The 17,929-nt window shown below is 25.5% G+C and overlaps 1 long non-coding RNA gene across 2 annotated transcripts in view; it reads right to left on the minus strand.

The window, feature by feature from the left end:
- The window catches only part of LOC122635825, a 25,817-nt gene extending 11,234 nt beyond the window's left edge, over positions 1 to 14,583 (minus strand). Inside the window, exons 1-3 of one of the 2 annotated variants that reach the window (XR_006328766.1) lie at positions 14,459 to 14,583; positions 12,422 to 12,566; positions 7,567 to 7,958 (exon numbers count right to left, since the gene is read on the minus strand). This is a non-coding gene — a long non-coding RNA (uncharacterized LOC122635825). Of the gene's footprint in view, positions 1 to 7,566; positions 7,959 to 12,421; positions 12,567 to 14,458 lie in introns of those variants that run through there. The other variant, XR_006328767.1, reaches the window with a different exon arrangement.
- Between the last annotated feature and the right edge of the window lie 3,346 nt (positions 14,584 to 17,929).

A 17,929-nucleotide genomic window follows, 5' to 3' on the forward strand; every position in this document is an offset into this window, starting at 1 on the left:
TCACCTTACGAAAAGGTACAGTTCCCCTTGTTATCTTAAACAACACTGTCATCCCTAAAACAAATACTGTGAAATACTTAGGTATTCACATGGATGCAAGAATAACATGGAAACAACACATAAGAGTTAAAATAGAACAAATCTGCGTAGAAAGACGGAATATGTATTGGCTTACAAATAAAAATTCGAAACTAAACATGAACAATATGCTATTAATATATAAGAATATAATCAAACCGATTTGGACATATGGTATCGTTATATGAGAAACAGCAGCAAAAAGTTATATAGCTGAACTGGAAGCAATGCGATCCGTTATCCTGAGGACAATAGTTAACGCTCCCTGGTATGTTCGCAACGAGCAAATCCGTAAAGATCTCAAAATCAAATCAGTAGAAGAGGAAGTAAGCAACATGTACGCTAGATACAAAGAAAGACTAAGAAATCACCCAAATGTTCCAGTGAGGATATTATACTTAGAAATTATACTAAGAAGATTACATAGGAAACACCCAAAAATCTTCTTAGAACATAAGTTAAAACAATTCTTCTTACCTATTGTAAAGATCTTTAATGAGAGAAGATCTACGTGATATAAATATACTTTGTTATATGTATTTGCCGAATGTCCACCTTGAACAAATGGCAGAGAAGAAAAATCGAGATATAAAAAAAAAATCATCAAATCTATTCTAAGATATAAGTACATGATGTACATGATATGCGTAAGAACATTTTTCTACTTCTTCTTCTTCTTCTTTTTATAATAATAATAATAATAATAATAATTATTATTATTATTATTATTATTATTATTATTATATGATATTATTATTATAGTAATAACGGTAATAATAACAATAATATAGACTACTCCTGTAGGGAAAATCATAAAAAGAATAGCGTTGGGAGTTCTATCTCATAGATAGTGTGCAAACATACTCGTGTTTTAATTTTTATAAAAATAATATCTACTATATAATATATATAATATATATTCATTAATTGTTATTTTTTAAATAATCGGCAAATGTATATACTTTATATGTATTTGCTATCAAACAAAATTAACCGTGAGGTACTGTTGCTGTATTTTATCTAGTAGAGATCATTGCGAAAGGCACGTTAACTATCAGTGCAGGAAATAAATATATGAGATTGGATAGTAATTTCTTACTAAATTATCAAATAAGGAAGAACTTCTAAAAAATATCGGCTTCCAATGTAGGAAATATATACAAATATTTCAAAATAAATAATTAATATAAAAAAAAGAAACAAATATTATAATATAAAAAAAAATTCACAAAGATTTTGAAAAATTAAAAAAAATGTTTTTTTTTACTTTTGGAAATGTATAATAGGTTCCCTGTCATAAGCGCATAAACTTTACTTTTTCCAGTTCTAGATATTGTTTCTATTATTCTAAATCTAGACACATATTAATAATTTTTTAAATATTTTCAATATTCGGTTTCACTCTTTTCTTATAACGAAATCTACAGAATCGCGAAAGAGAGAATAGAAATAAAATCTTCCAAAATGAAAACTTGGTATGATCAAGGAATGAATAAGAAAAATTTATTATAAAAAGAATAAGAAGATTAGAAGGTGTGGTTGTTTAACCTTTAAACCTGGAAAGATAAAGCGTAGAAACTTAAGAGTAATTAGGAAGGGTCACATAGAATTTTAAGAAAGATCAACGATGTAATTTCTGGTATTCTGCAGAAAAATCTTCGAGAAAAAGAAGTAAAATCTTCCAAGATCGTTTGTTAATAATAAATAATAAGGTCTTATAGAAGATAGATAAATTTAGGGAAAAATGTATGAATGATTAACGGTTTTGTATGAATGGATTAAATATAGTGCAAAGGTAGGATGAATAAATATGAGCTTGCTATTCTCGTTCTCTGCTTTTCAAATTTTTAAACAAGTATTTTCGGAAAAATACTATTTTTAATGTTTTTTCAAAAAAATAAAGCTTTTTCAAAAATAAAAATAAAAAGATAGATCCTAGATTAAATTCTTGCCTTTAAAATGTGACCTTGTTCATTAAAATCGGTCAAGATGAATAGCCTAAACTTTCTTTATGTTGTCGAAAAATATAGGTTAGAAACTGATAATAATACGGAAATTGGAAAAAGATCGTATAAGTTGAAGTATAAGAATATTAATATTAAGTAAACAGTGATCAAGACGATATAAAAAACACATGCAGAATGTAAAATATGATTACATAGCCATATATATTCATGTAAAAATATAATTAGTCTCAACTAATTATAACTAGTTTGTTATTTCTATAAAAAATTATAATTAATTGCTATAAGCGCATGAAAATATGTTACTGGAGTGATAGCAGCATCCAATATAAATCGAAAAGATGAATCAGGATATGATCTTATAGACACAAATTTCTAGCACAAAAGTCTCACATTTTAGAAAATTATCTCGCATATAAAACACTATCATAGATATATACAATAATACCGTCAAATTTATATTAAACTAATTTTTAGTGTCGTTAGACGTAGCTTTCTCTTTTTCCATGTCGCATAATTTTTATTCAAAAATCCTATGATAAAAGAATCAATTAATCTTATATATAAATGAGTTACTTCAAATATCTGTTACTTTTATTTTTAAAAACGAATTCAATAAATAATTGATAAAATCATACGCTAGTCGTAACAAATAGCAATAAAATGCATTTTTTCACTAACGATATTTAACAATTAAGCAAATCTTTGAACGAGTAAATACACTAAAATAGATTAATTTTTGTTTAAATAAAAACGTTATACGTCATTATAATTCTCATTTTTCTCTACTCTCTCATATAAAGTCATGCTTTTCTCGAAATCACTGACAAACAATATTTTACTGTAAATTCTATCAACTTTAATGTATTCTTACTTACATAGTCTCCCAATAACTAATAATATCAATCATATGTACCTTATTGCCATTATTAACGTGAAATAGAAACTTTTACTAGACGACTTACAATAACAAGTTCTCAAGAAATCGATTCAATAGAGTAAAATCTTTGATACATCTTCCCAGATCCGCTATTTTCATGTTTTCATTGTCTTTTCAGAAAGCATATCCTTTTATCAGATTTATAAAAGCTGTTCTGATATTCGACTTCCATGAGATTTTCCCATCAGATTTATAAGAAATGGAAAAATTCTTTATCAAACTTGGTCGATCATTCGATATATGAAAATACGGGAATCATTTTCTGTCGATATACTTGCAAATGAATATAAGACTATTCGTTCTTCTTTCTTCGTCATTACTCCGCGAAATTGAGTCCTCCTATAGACATGGACGAATATGAAAAGACAAAGTCGTCAGTACAATGTATAGATTACGTTCTATCTTCTATTACTTCTGTGAGTAATATTTATACGTTTAGTTTTCCTCATGGCTAAAGATGAGACATTCAGCCTATTCTATCCACTTGAATCATCTCAAAATGAAAATCCTTTAGAGTGACGATTGTCTATGTTCCCTTGTAAGATATTCGTTGGTAAAAAAATCTCCGTTATTTATTTGCACATAATTTTTAATGGATGCAGTGCTACATTAAATGACTTTGTGACCTCAACATAGCACTTTATAGATCCTAACTTTTAACCAGTCTCGTCTTCGATTATAACGAATACATTTCCGTTATAACTATCCAAGAAGTGTCACTAAGATGTAGACTTGAGTTCTTGTAAACATAATGCTGTCAACGTACAGAATTTAGAAAAACAGTTCTTCGATGGATCGTATCTGTGAAATACTTTAACTGCCGCAAATAAAATCAATACGGATATCAGATCACCATATAATAATCATTGACTCGATTGCCAATTTCACAAAATTCCTCACGACTATTGATTTTTAATCAGAATCAACTGGACAATATACGTAATTATTGTATCACAAGTATCGTAAATTATTTTAATGACGTTAATAGTCAAGATGCCATTAGTATCATCGGCAAAATTACTTGAAGTAATTGTCTATATCATACAATATTTGTGAACTCTCGATTTTGTTTGAATGCCCAAAGAATTCGGACTGCGAGAAATTAGTGATCTTGTGAAATTATTATAATATAAATTTTCTGTCTTCAATATATTTAAAAGGAATCGTACTCTGATGAATCGATAATGAGACAATATAGAAAAATCATCAAAACTACATAAATGATTCTAATTAAATCTATTAAATTTTAAATGTTGTTCCTATATTAGCAAGAAGGCAATAGTATCAAGATAGCTTATGGGAGATTTGTTTTAAGATCAAATGCAATACATCTCGCAAACGATATAAGTCTTTAGTAATACCAATACAGTAATGTTCAATCTTCTGTTTTATTAATAACTCAAGCAGTACGTTTGGAGTTTGTCAACGATTACGAATCACTGGATGCTATAGTTCCAACATAGCGAGTCTATGATACATAGATCTCTAAGCAACGAAAATTTTGCTGTTATTAATATTTTCCAGTAGCTAGCATGTAAATGATTTACACATAATATCTTTTGATACGCTTATAACTTGAAATTATTCAAATTTTGTTTAACTGTTACAATACTTACAAGTAAAGTTCTTTTGTATGCGAAAGGAACTAGAAATACAATTTTGCTTTGCACGTGCGTTCATTTGAATTTCACACTGTACATTCGCCAGTAGGCAAATATATACAATGGCTAGTGTATTATTCTTACATATGTGCACTGTATTTTATCTTTATTGCAAGCATGAATTATAAAAATAATCTAATTTATGTATAGAATAAAATGTTGATTTTGCAACTGTACAAAAATGCATTTGATTTTAGTCTTGAGCACATTTGGTACAGTTCTGCTCAATATAGTCAGTAAAAAATAATATACAAAAATTTTTAGAATCAAGCAGCAAAAAGTTTCAAAATAAACGGAATTTGTTACATGATTAATAAAGACAATAAAGCAGTATGTGTGTGCATTCATTAAACTAGCTCTTTTTGCCTCAAACGTAAATACCAAATACAAAAAACCTTTTAGTGATAGGGAATATTAATAAGTATATGGTTAAAATGCGAATCAGTTTTTTTTTTTTTGAAGATTTTGAAAACAACGAAAAAATTATTCAAAGAATAAAAGATATGCCTTAAAATAGTAACACAGTGGAAGATAGAATTTTGAAAATGACTAAAAATATAACCCATCAGCAAAAAATATATATAAAATCTTCTAGTTTAATTTCTCTTTCTTCATGAGAATACTGACATGACAGCTCATTTAGCCGCTTTTATATGTTATTGTATTAAGAATAATATTAAAGAAGAATTGATTAGTTTAATATCATTAAAAACAACAATAAAAGGAATAGAAGCCACGCAGTTTTAAATGCAATTTTTAAAAGATAAATAGATTTTTCCAAAATTGTATCTGTAACTATAGATAGCTGTAATATGATCAGAAAAGAAAATGATTTTGTCAATACATTATATTTTTATTTATTGAACATAAGAGACATTCAATTTTTTATTTTTATTGCATTATATTATACATCAGCAGATTTTATGTATAAAAGCTAGTTTTAAATTACTGAAATCTATATATATTATGAATAACAAAAGTGGCCAATTTTATATCTGCACGCGTTTTAAATAAATAAAAACTCCTAGAATTATTAAATGAGTTTAATAACTCGTTAATATTAAATGTTAAATAATGTTCGATGATCAATTGTAGTCGTGAAACAATTTTTCAAAGATTTGTTGAACGACTAAATAAAGTTACACTTTTTTACATTAGACAGAAAATATTGAAAATTAATTAATTATTGTTGAATGGCTTTCGAAATTAATATTTTTGACTGATTTCTGCTTATATTTCAATGAATTAAATGTTAAATCGTAAAAGTGTAAACGGATTAGTTATTGTCATGTTTGATTTAATGAAAACATCCGAAGTTAAGTTACAAATTTTCAATCCTGACGTTATTTTTAATACTTTCAAATATTTTTTAAATACAAAAAAATTCTTTGCAGGTTTAATGAAAAATCAGATCAAGTTAAATTGACTCGACAATTTCTGCAGTTATTCAATAATGATAATCAACGAATTTTCTTCAAGATTTGCAGGTAATTAGCAAAAATAGAAAAATTTATTTTATATCCAAACATCAATAAATAAACTCAGTTAGGAGATTTTCGGGTGGTTGCATTTAGAAAGTATAGAAATGTAATTAATCGATTTTCAATCAAATCCTAAATGGAAACAAAAGCTTGTTAATTTGATAGAAAAGATTTGGAAAAAATTGAGAATGATCAATTATTTATTGTGATTAAAAAGAACGTAGAAGAGGAAATAATGAGAGCTTGAAATACAATATCCGAAACCTTTAGTTGTTGACTATTTGATAATTTATATTATCAATTTTCTCCTTTATATATGCTTGTGAGTCATTTTCTTGGAATGAATTTTATTAAAGCACTTAAAAAATGATTGAAGAATCTAGTTCGGAATTTATATAGAAATGACAAAATATGAATCTGATATAAAACATTTGCATCTAATTTATAACACTATCTCATTAATTAAAAAATCATATTGATTCGTATACGATGTATATGTTAATTTATGGATTTACTTATTTATCTTTATGAAATTCTATGTTAATCGTTTGATTGCCCTGCAAAAAATATTTCAAATTATTTGAACAATAAAATAGAAGCAAAATTATCGACTATGCACCTGCCTAAATTTAATGAACAATGTGAAACTTATCCAAGCTTTGGTGATATCTTCAAGTCTACCATTTTAACATGAAATTTTTAACGCTCGCAACATACATAAACTTATTTATTTGCGATCACGCTTATCAAGCAAGGTAACTAAAAAAGTAAAAGCGTTAGAAATCATCAAGATTAATTATATTGTAGCTCGAGATATTTTAAAAAAACATTATAACCATCCACATTATAAATAAGTGTATTAAAACATTTGTCGAGTTATTTACAGGTTATGAATAATCAGTAGAATCATACCATATGAAATGATTAAAAGAATATATTTGTAAATTTAATGAATATTTAAGAATCTCGATCAAAATATGTAAACGGGAGTCTTTAAAGTAAGTACAAACATAAAATATTAGTTAGTATTAAACATATTATGCGAGGGAAAATGATATCACGTAAAGGACAACAATTATAACTTTAACCCACACACGTTTAATAGAAGTGAATATAATAATAATGGAAATAAAATTGATAGAGCAAAAACATACTCATTAATGATCATGTAACACAAAATTCAGAAGGACTGAAAATTCAATTTAAATGTTTTACATGTAGAAGTACATAGTAACTTGCTAAAGACTATCTAAGATGAAATTTTCAAATAGTAAACCTCGATAGTACCCGATTATGCAATACAAAATTTATTTTATAAAAGTGAGGGAAACCTTTGGTTAACATTTTCGTCACATCTTTTGGCTAATGCTGGAGTTTTAAAGAATATAAAAGAAACGAAAGCTAAATCCTTAAAATAAAGTAAAAAAAAAAACAAGTTGACAAATATAAATTTAAAATCTCTTATTTCTGATCGCTAAAGTATAAAATCGTGCAATATTTTGGTCACTCTAGCGTTATTACAGTTGCTTTAATCGAAAAACAAGAGCAATTAGGTTTAAAGAAACAAAAATTAATTCAAAATTTCCCCATAGAGTATGGTTCTTACTATTATATGAAAGGCTAACACACAATAGATATGCAATTATGTCTATTCTAATGAATAGAACGAGTGTGAAATTAAGTATTCAAACTTGATAAATCAGAACATCAGTGGATAATAATGAATGATACAATTAAATTTACAACATTATGTTAGAAAATGGACTAACCATTTCTTCCGTACTTCTTATCATTCAGAGTCTTATTAATAATCATCTCCAAATTAATGACACATCTGAAAAGAAATAAAAATATTTTGGTAATATTACTTACAAATACATATGATTTAAATTCGAACATCAAAACTGTTCATGGTATTACAGCGTTTTTGGATTCAAGGGATAAACAAATATCATTTGAAAACAACGAAAAAGGATCTTATTACAATAGCTATTGACAGAAAACAGAAATATTGAAATTATAGAAAATATTAAGTAATGCTCTTGATATATTTTATAATCACAAGTTCCTAGTATTGCATAATAATTCAGAATTACAACGGTATTTGCAAGATGTAGGAATAAATTTTCATTTATGTCCATTACAGAGGTAAAAAATACAAGATAAAAAATATTAAAGATTAGCACAAATTACCAACTTTTATAGAAGAGCGAGGAACAAGTTGCAAACAATGGAATCTCAAAATTAGTGATACGGGCAAACTTGAAATGGAAGAATTCAAGAATATTTTGGTAACATTGCTTACAAGGAGATTTGATTTAAATTCGAACATCGAGATTGTGCATGATATAGTTTCAAAATTACTAAAAGGATATTTATCTATACCAAAAATATCTGCCACATCTAAAAGATTATTCTTTATGACTAGAAATATTCATCTGCAAAGCAGATGAATTTAATATGAATCCAGTATGAATCTAAAAATGTATACTTCTTAGTATTTTTAATAGTATAAAAATAAAGACATCTATTTGAACATATTCCATTATTTGATTGTGTTATTATTTATCACAAAAACGTAAATTACATAGGCATTTGAGTAATGTAAGTAAAATAGATAAAACTTTCTTATATAGATCACTAATGAGATACCCGGATATCTCACGGATAACCCGCATACCGGTGTATCTTATAAGTAACATTACTATTAACGAAGCTAACACTACGTCAATCTGGCTGATCGTATCACGAAGTTGAATCCCAGTACATTATATCCCAGTACAAACGACATCGTCTGAGTAGTGACAGTTAAAATTTCGATTAATCACTCGCGATTAATTGAAATGTAATATTATAAAACTATCACCGTTGTCTTTGAAACCAAAACAGAAACACTTAGTTAATTATTTAGATAGTTATTGATTATATCTGAAGCAACTACAGCGCATATCATGCTATGTATAACTTAATCAATTGAAGTGTTTGCTATTTCCTAAATCACAATGCATACAGATTCATATGCAAATTAATGCTTTGCATCGTGGCACATGTAACACAAATGGGCAATCATAAAATATTGTATTTTATTGTTGTTTTAATGGGGACTGTTCACGCACTATTGTACTACTGGTGGTCTGTTAAACTTTTTCTCAAGAGTTCATTTATTCTCATATAGGTTATTTGCCTCTAAAAATTCGTTAGACTAAGAAATGCTAAGAAAATACGGACAAAAAGCAAATTGTTCACCATTGCTCGAGTCCTTGCCATTTCTAGTTAAGTTTGTACTCCTCTTAAATATGCTAAACCAAGAGAGAGAGGGAGAGAGAGAGAGAGAGAGAGAGAGACTTCTACATCCACTTCTTTCATTTCATCATTCTCTCCTTCTTACTCCTATTTACGTTGCGCTTCTGCTTTTTTGAATATAAATTTTAATAATATTGTTTGATGAAAATACTAAATATGTTTCAAAAATATCATTTCGTTGATTATACTTAACAAATATGTCTTCTCATTCTATATGATGATTATTTGTCAATAACCTACAAAGTATATTTATTTAATTATTTATTTTTTAATTATTGGATAAAAAAATTCATAATGGAATAAAAAAAGATTAGTTTATGTCCTTAATTATTTTTTTGTTCTTTGCTGATAAGTGCTTTTAAGTGGGCTGACAGAAGGGTAATAGAAAAATGAAATTTTCCATTTCATTTTTATTTAAATCACAAATGTTAATCACTTTAGATTAGAATAAGACTAATTCGTTATCCTTTAATTCAAAACTTTGTAAATCAGCTAATACGGATCTTTCAATATAAAATAGATCGTAGATATGTATGAGTTATAAATACATCGTACATATGTATATATTCTTTCTCGAATAAGACTGACTACTCCACGATTGTTGATTTCTTATACAGTAAGTGTAGAAAGTATTCATACACCGATTAATTTGAAATAAGAATTTCGTGAAATTGTAGTTTATTGACTAACTTTTTATAAATAATGAATCTCTAAAGTAGATATATTCTAAAAAATTAATTGTTTGTACAATTTAAAAAATTAGTAAGAAATAACAAGAAATCAACAGAAATATGAAAGAAATAAGTATTAATGCAGTTCTTATTTCAAGTTGTTTACAAGAGGGTTTATAACGTAAATACATTGCATTATTGCTTCCTATTTATGATAGAATCGTCTGTTTTGAAATGTTATTAGCATCAGCAGAGTTTATGCTATTACTTTATACTATTGAAAATTATTATTATAAAATGGAATAGAAACGTACAATAATTACGATAGAAGAAAGAAAAATTATTATTGACTTGCATAATTAGTGTAAAAGTTTATTAGAAATTTCGCGGATTATAAAAAAATTTCGATCTATTATGCAAAGTATAATTTATAGATACAGATTAAGAAAGAGGCAGCAAAATAATTTGAAAAGTATGCTAGACGAGTTGTTAGCACTATTAATGTGTAATTTTATACAAAGTAAAGGATATCACAGCCACAATAAAAAATATTTTGTAAGTGAAGCAAATAGGAAGAGAAAATAGAAAATCGTAAATAATAATAGGCTACTGGAATATATTGATTTTTACAGACGAAAGTAAATTTAATATTTTCAGATCTGATGGATACGATACTATTTGGAAAAACAAAATGAAAAATAAAAACCAAAAAACTTACGACCTATGATGAAATACGATGGTGGTTCTGTATTTACTTGGGGCTGTATTTATTTGAGTGCTACTAGTATTGGTACATTAAAAGTTATTATACTTAAGAACAATATATTATGAACAATAGGATTTACATCGACATTTTAAAATACATTCGTATTTCTAGTACAGAAAAAATGGTCATAAAGAATAATTTTATTTTTATGTAAGATAATGATTCAAAGCATACTGCGTATAATACGAATATGTGGATATTATATAACACAATATCGTATATAAAAACTTCTCTCCAGTCTCCAAATCTTAATCCAATAAAACACTTATAGAATTTCTTGGAACGTAAAATTAGGAAATATAAAATTTCTTATAGAGAAGTTTTAAAAAATGCTCTTATAGAGGAATGGAATTACTTACCTTAAATTTTTATCATCAGGTTAATTTAAATTACTTCATTTATTCATCTTCTTGATGAATTTTTAAAAATTCATCAATTGTAAATTCATCAATATTTTGGATTAATATATTCACTTTAGAGATTTGCGAAAATATGTACCAATTCATTGTTTCTAAAAAATTAATTAATAAACTACAATTTCACCAAGTTTTATTTCAAATTGATCAGTGAACGAATATCTTCTATACTCACTGTATATAATATATAGAATATAATAATAAAAAAGTAACCAAAAGGGCATACCTAATCGGTTTTTCTTGTATGTTAAGGTTAACATTAATTTTTTGTTTAGGTATATAATAATAGATAATAAATTATTATAATATATATATATATATATGCGTATATATAATATGCTTTTTATTACGTTTGTAACAGTGTAAAAGATATTTGAATTGACTTTAAAGAAAACGATTGAAACAGCATACACTATTCTAGAAGTTTAAAAAATAAAGAAAAAATGTGAAAAATAATATACCATATTAATTATATTACTATAGAAAATGATAAATATGCAATAATACTAATATATAATGAAATATATATTGTCGTGTATAAAGTATATATTGTAGATTGCAGAAAATGCAAATTAAATTAACCCTTGCTAAAAGAAATAGTAATAGCAACAATACGTGAAATATGAAGATAAAATATAATATATTACGATTGTTATTCTAGTTATTTATAGTCATTTTATATATAATAATATAACCAAAATACTTATTTAAAATTAAAATAATTTAACAATCCACCAAAATAGTGTTTAAAGATTAACATTATTAGAAGAAAAATTTTATTTTCAATTATCAGTCTATCCTATACGGAACAAATGTAATTTGATAACTGACAATTATATAGAAAGTATAAATAACTCGATATTATAAAATATTAATAATTATATATTTAAAAGATAATTAACTTTATGACTCGATTTTTTCATTATTTTATTTTTATTTTATCTTACTTTTTTCATCCGAATGTTAATTAAATTTCAAAAACCAATATCTATTTATTTAATAGTAAATAGAATGAAGAAAATGATAGTAAAATTTCCTATGATTGTATATTTTATCTTACTGTGAGCCATGAACTTCAAAAAAAATCTCTAAGCTTCATAGATTATATATTACACTTATTGTTTGAATTCAATAAACTTACATAATAGACTGAAAGTAGACATAGGCATGATGATTAACAGCAGCAAAGACTATGATATTATGCGATGATATTATTATTTGCAAATATTAATCCTCACAATCACATTTCGCTGACTATCTTTTCTTCGTAAGAGGAAATGTAATGCCTGAAAAAAAAATATTAGACAAATATTAGATTGTGTTCAAAATATTTAATAGCAACATTATTTATAATATACTAACTAAAAATTTGAATAAATAGTTATACATTTTCTATAAAATAATTTCAATAAAACGTTGTAAAAGAAAAATCTAGATATCGATAATTCATTAAAATTTTCTGACATAGAAATTTACAAACTATTTTTTAGTATAAAAACATAATAAAATAGAATTTATTTCATTCAAATAAAAGCAACATAGAGAAAATACGAAAATATTTCAAACTGGACAAAAGAATCAAAACAAACAAATATATTAAACAATATTTCATTTTTATTTCAATAATTAATTTTAATATCAAAAATACATTTATTTCGTATGATGGAAATGTTCATAATGAAATTAAAAACAATATCAATTTTATTACATTCGAAGCAAAATATTAAAAATAATCACACAAAATCTTCTTGCTAAAAACTTGTTTTTTATTAACGGAATCTTGTTATTTGATTAGAAGAAATTTAAAAAATTTAGAATATAGATCAGGATAGTTCTTAAGCTGAAAGTAAATGATTTAAATATCATCATAAGAAAAAAGCTACAAAATAAAAATTTTTGTAAAAAAGTACAATTTTATTTAAAAATCAGCAAATATCTATTAATCTATTAAAAAAGATAGCAAAAAATACGAAAATAATTAAAACACACAAAAAATTATATTAGATTACTTTATTAGACTAATTTATGTATATGTTCATGTATATATATATAGCACACATATATGCTTAGAGAGTGAGAGAGAGAGAGAGAGAGGGAGGGAGAGAGAGAGAGAGAGAGAGAGACGGAGAAATAGAGATAAAGAAACAAAGATAGAAAAATATTAAAGAAAGAAAACAGCAGAGAGAGAGAGAGAGAGAGAGAGAGAGAGAGAGAGAGAGAGAGAGAGAGAGAGAGAGAGAGAGAGAAAGAAAGAGAGGTAAATAATATACAATCCATCAATACATATATATAGAAATATATAGCTAGGTCACGTACTTTAGAACGAATATAAATATTATTAGTAATATAAGAGTACGAATGTAAGTGTAGTAAGATCATAACATTAGTAAACGTTTCTTTGTACTACTTTTACTGCACAAAGAAAAGGTCACAGCTTCAGCATACGTAAGATTTCTACGAATCGCAAAATTAAATAAAGAAAGGAATGACAAACACATAAAAGGACAAAAGAATAGGAATTACAAAAAAATCACTTTTTCACATTCGTACTTTAATATCCTTCATACGTATTCAAAATCTTTTGGTTACTATGTGTGTGTATCACGAATAAGACAATATATAATTATAAAATATATATGTATGTACACGATCTTTGTTTTATAATACACATACGTTTACTTATTTTTAATCTTTAATAATTTTTCTATGATCAATTCTATAAAATATTCAACAACTTGCATAGAAATTTAACGAATCAGTTAAGTTTTTAGCAACAATGGACTAATGAACGCTTGCAAAGAACAAAGAAATAAAACAATTTTAACAAAAATAAAGTTATTATTCCTTCGATAGCAAAAATCGGTAAACTATTAAATTATGTTTATTATAAATCGAAAAAGACGAAAAAATCTTTTAGAAATACTATCAATTTATCGATCAACTGAATAAAAAAATAATAGTTCGAAAATCATAAAAATAAATTAAATAATAGATTAACAAACAATGGAGATTTTACACGCAATTCTGATTAAAAAGTATTAAAACAATATAATAATGTATTGAATAAAATATAATATAATAATGTATTTAACATTTATACTAGCTAACGAATCAAAATTCGTAAAAATATGCGTATTAATGAAACAAAGTAACAAAAATAAAATATGTAAGATCTTACACAACAAACTAGTAGTGATTGCAGGAGACAAATAATTTTTGAACTCTTCACCATGGAAAACTTAACTTTCGTCTGTAGAAGTTCACAAAGTAATGAGCTGCTCACGACGCGTCTCTTTCTTTGTATAGAATTGGTCTTATCTTGTGGCTCAACACGAGAATCGACAGTTTAGGAGCGTCTCACTCATTTGAGGGACCCTGTATATGCATGTTAATTTTATATTTATATTTTGTATAGTCATTATATAAGTTTTTCTTCTCACTATTTTTTCCTATTTTTAGAATTTGATTTTTAATTATTTAATCAATTGAAGATATTTTTGACAATTCTGACAAATACATATATCCCGATTTGTTTTTTAAAGATCAGATTTCGATACTCTTGAGTTTCTGTACTTTTGAATAAAGCCATTTCAACACACGATAGAAAATAAGACATTTTTCAAGCTCACAATTGCCTGGTGAATCTCTGCTATAAAGTAATTCTTTTTCAAAATCTTTATAATCAAAATGCTTTATGTAAGGAAATAATATTCAATGACATTGCAAATATATTTAATCAAAATTTATTATTCCAAAAACGCAAATATTGGAAATATTTATTGGAATATTATTACTAAGATGACTATGAATACTTCATATTTCGCAGCACAGTGTTGCTTTTTCAATAATCGTGTTGAAACCATTACAATTTAAGTACACTGATTTTGTACTTCATTTAGAGTATCTGTACTGCTTTGTATTGTTTTTATTATTTAGCAAGAATGATCATTGCACAGTGGGCAAATATGGATACATCATTCGTATAATATGTTTTTATCAGTTCTTTAATTCGAACGCAATAAATGTTCATATATTTTAATATCAACTTAAAATTATTCTGTAGTGAAGAAAAATGTATGAATTGGATGAAAAAACTAAATTACAGAAACCCTGATTAAAAATAATATAATCAAAAGTCGATCTATTCCTTTAAAAAGTACAACAATAATTATTGAATTTTCAATGAGCCTTGAATAGGTTTTTTCGTTCAGGATCAATGATTATTGATCCCCTTAAAAAGTAACTTTAATTACACAGTCACTGTTTAATTACACAAAATTAACAGAAAATACATTGTCAGTTATCATGAAAGTAAAAACTAATATGCGATATAGCTGTGAAGAATTATCAAACATATCAAACATAAAAAGGAAATAATGAAATTCTAACAAAGATTTAAAAGAAAAATATTCAAAACAAAAACAAAAATTGTGTAATTTAAAATAAAGGATAACTAAATTAAATTAAATCAATTATAATTAAATAATTTTTTATAGGAAATAGATTTTTACGAGTTTAAGTTTAATTTTTTTTATACATACTATATTTTGATAGAAGAAATTTAGTTAGATTGATAGAATGTAATAAATTATTATATCATTTTGCACGTTCTGTTGCACTTTATGTTAGGACAAAGTAAATAATTCTATCTAAAAATATCATAAAATATTTTGATATAATGAGAGTATTGTATATGAAAAAGTCATTCATATAATTAAAAATGTTTTCATATTATTTTTCTATCATATTTTCTATATATTTGATCAAAGAATGAAGTATACGATGAAGTGTACCAAATTTATGGCACAAGCGCTTCTAAAAAGATTCCAGTAATATATGATTAACAACATATGGTAATTTTCTGGCAAGGAAACATCATACATATAGTACTATATTGAAATAACTTTTATATTTTATTATTATAACAATATTAATTAACAATATATGGAATAATAATATTTATTTACAAACTATCTCAAGGAATAAAAAATATTGGACTAAATCATTAAAGTTCAATCCAGACATGTTTTTAGCGAGCAAGTCATTCTAGCAATTTTCTTACCATTTAGCCATGGAAAAAGAGATTATATGCACATTTTTATAAATCATTAAAATTGCATTCCGAAAAATTATAACTGCATGCATTTACAATTATACTTTATGTATATTGTTTATATACAGCAATACTTTATCTTACTAATTTTTATATATTGGAAACTTTTTAATATGAAAAACAAATATTTCATTCATGAAAAAATGATTGTTTTTTCATCTTAAATTTGATTACTAGCGAATGTCTAAAGATGAGGAACTTAATATTACAGAAAAATATATGAAATAAAGCAAAATCTGTACGTATGAATATGTACGCAACGTCTACGTACAAAATGTCATGCATAAAAATATAAAGGTTACGTACTTTTCGGTAAAAACAATACAAAAATATAGTCAGAAATACCTATTTGTGATTGAGAAAAAAAAAACTGCTTTCTATCGCCAATCAGCGTTGAGCGTAGAGGGGAGCCAAGAATATTGGATTAGGTTAAGTCAGGGAGCGAGTTAGTTCGACTCGTGAGATCCTTGATGTTGGTTACACCTTTCTCCTATTTTTTGTATTATATATTATAAAAATATATACTTTTATCATCTATACTAAATACATATATTACACATACATATAAACGCATAACGTATGTCAGTTATTTTAATCATCATATATATACATATATATATATATATATATATATATATATATATTAACGAAACACAAAATGTGTTTCTATCTTTTTCTTTTTTACGCGTACGGTATTTTCTAATTCCTTTGTGTAAAATTTTCTTTCTCTCTCCTTTTTTTTTTACATCTTTCTCACTGAATGTCCTTTCCAACGTATTCTTTCCGTGTATCCTGAAGGAACTGTTTTAATTGGAGTGGAAAGTAGCACGTGAATATGTTATTCTGGCCATACACGCAACAATCGGTAAGTTTTGCTTTTTTCTACATATCATGATAATTATTTGACGTAAGCTAACTTTGTTCATTTCAAAAGAAGGAATTAAATGTTTAACGTGGTTATAATTACCGCAAGAGACATTTTCATTTTTACTTCTTTTTTATATTTTTTGTTCTTTGGACATTGTTATGTTTCTCTATAAAAAAAAGAAATATATATATATATATTTTTATATTTGATAATAGAAATAAAATAAGATTATATAGATATGTATATAGAATATATATTATTTTATAATTATATATTGTTCTTATTCTTGTTATATACGACTATAGTAATGAAAAGATATAGAACAATGTGTATGAAATTTTATTATGTGATCATGTAATGTATATATCATAAGTATAACAGTGAAAAAAGTAACTTCTTTATAGTTCCTATTGTTTTGACTTTCTTTCAAATGATTCTTTCCTTCATTTAATTTCATGACTTATAAAAAAATTTTGTCTGGAAATAAAGCCTTGACATTTTTTTGTAAAAAATATTGTATAATAAAGAAATGTTTACTAATAATTATGGTTCGTTCTATAAACGACTTGTCCTTGTTGGGTATTGTTGATGAATCATACATTTACTTACTAAATATTTTCTTTCTCTTTCTCTCTTTTTTCTCCAACTATATATATATATATATATAT

This window comes from Vespula pensylvanica, chromosome 19 (genome assembly GCF_014466175.1).
Source record: "Vespula pensylvanica isolate Volc-1 chromosome 19, ASM1446617v1, whole genome shotgun sequence".
Classification (NCBI taxonomy): domain Eukaryota; kingdom Metazoa; phylum Arthropoda; class Insecta; order Hymenoptera; family Vespidae; genus Vespula; species Vespula pensylvanica.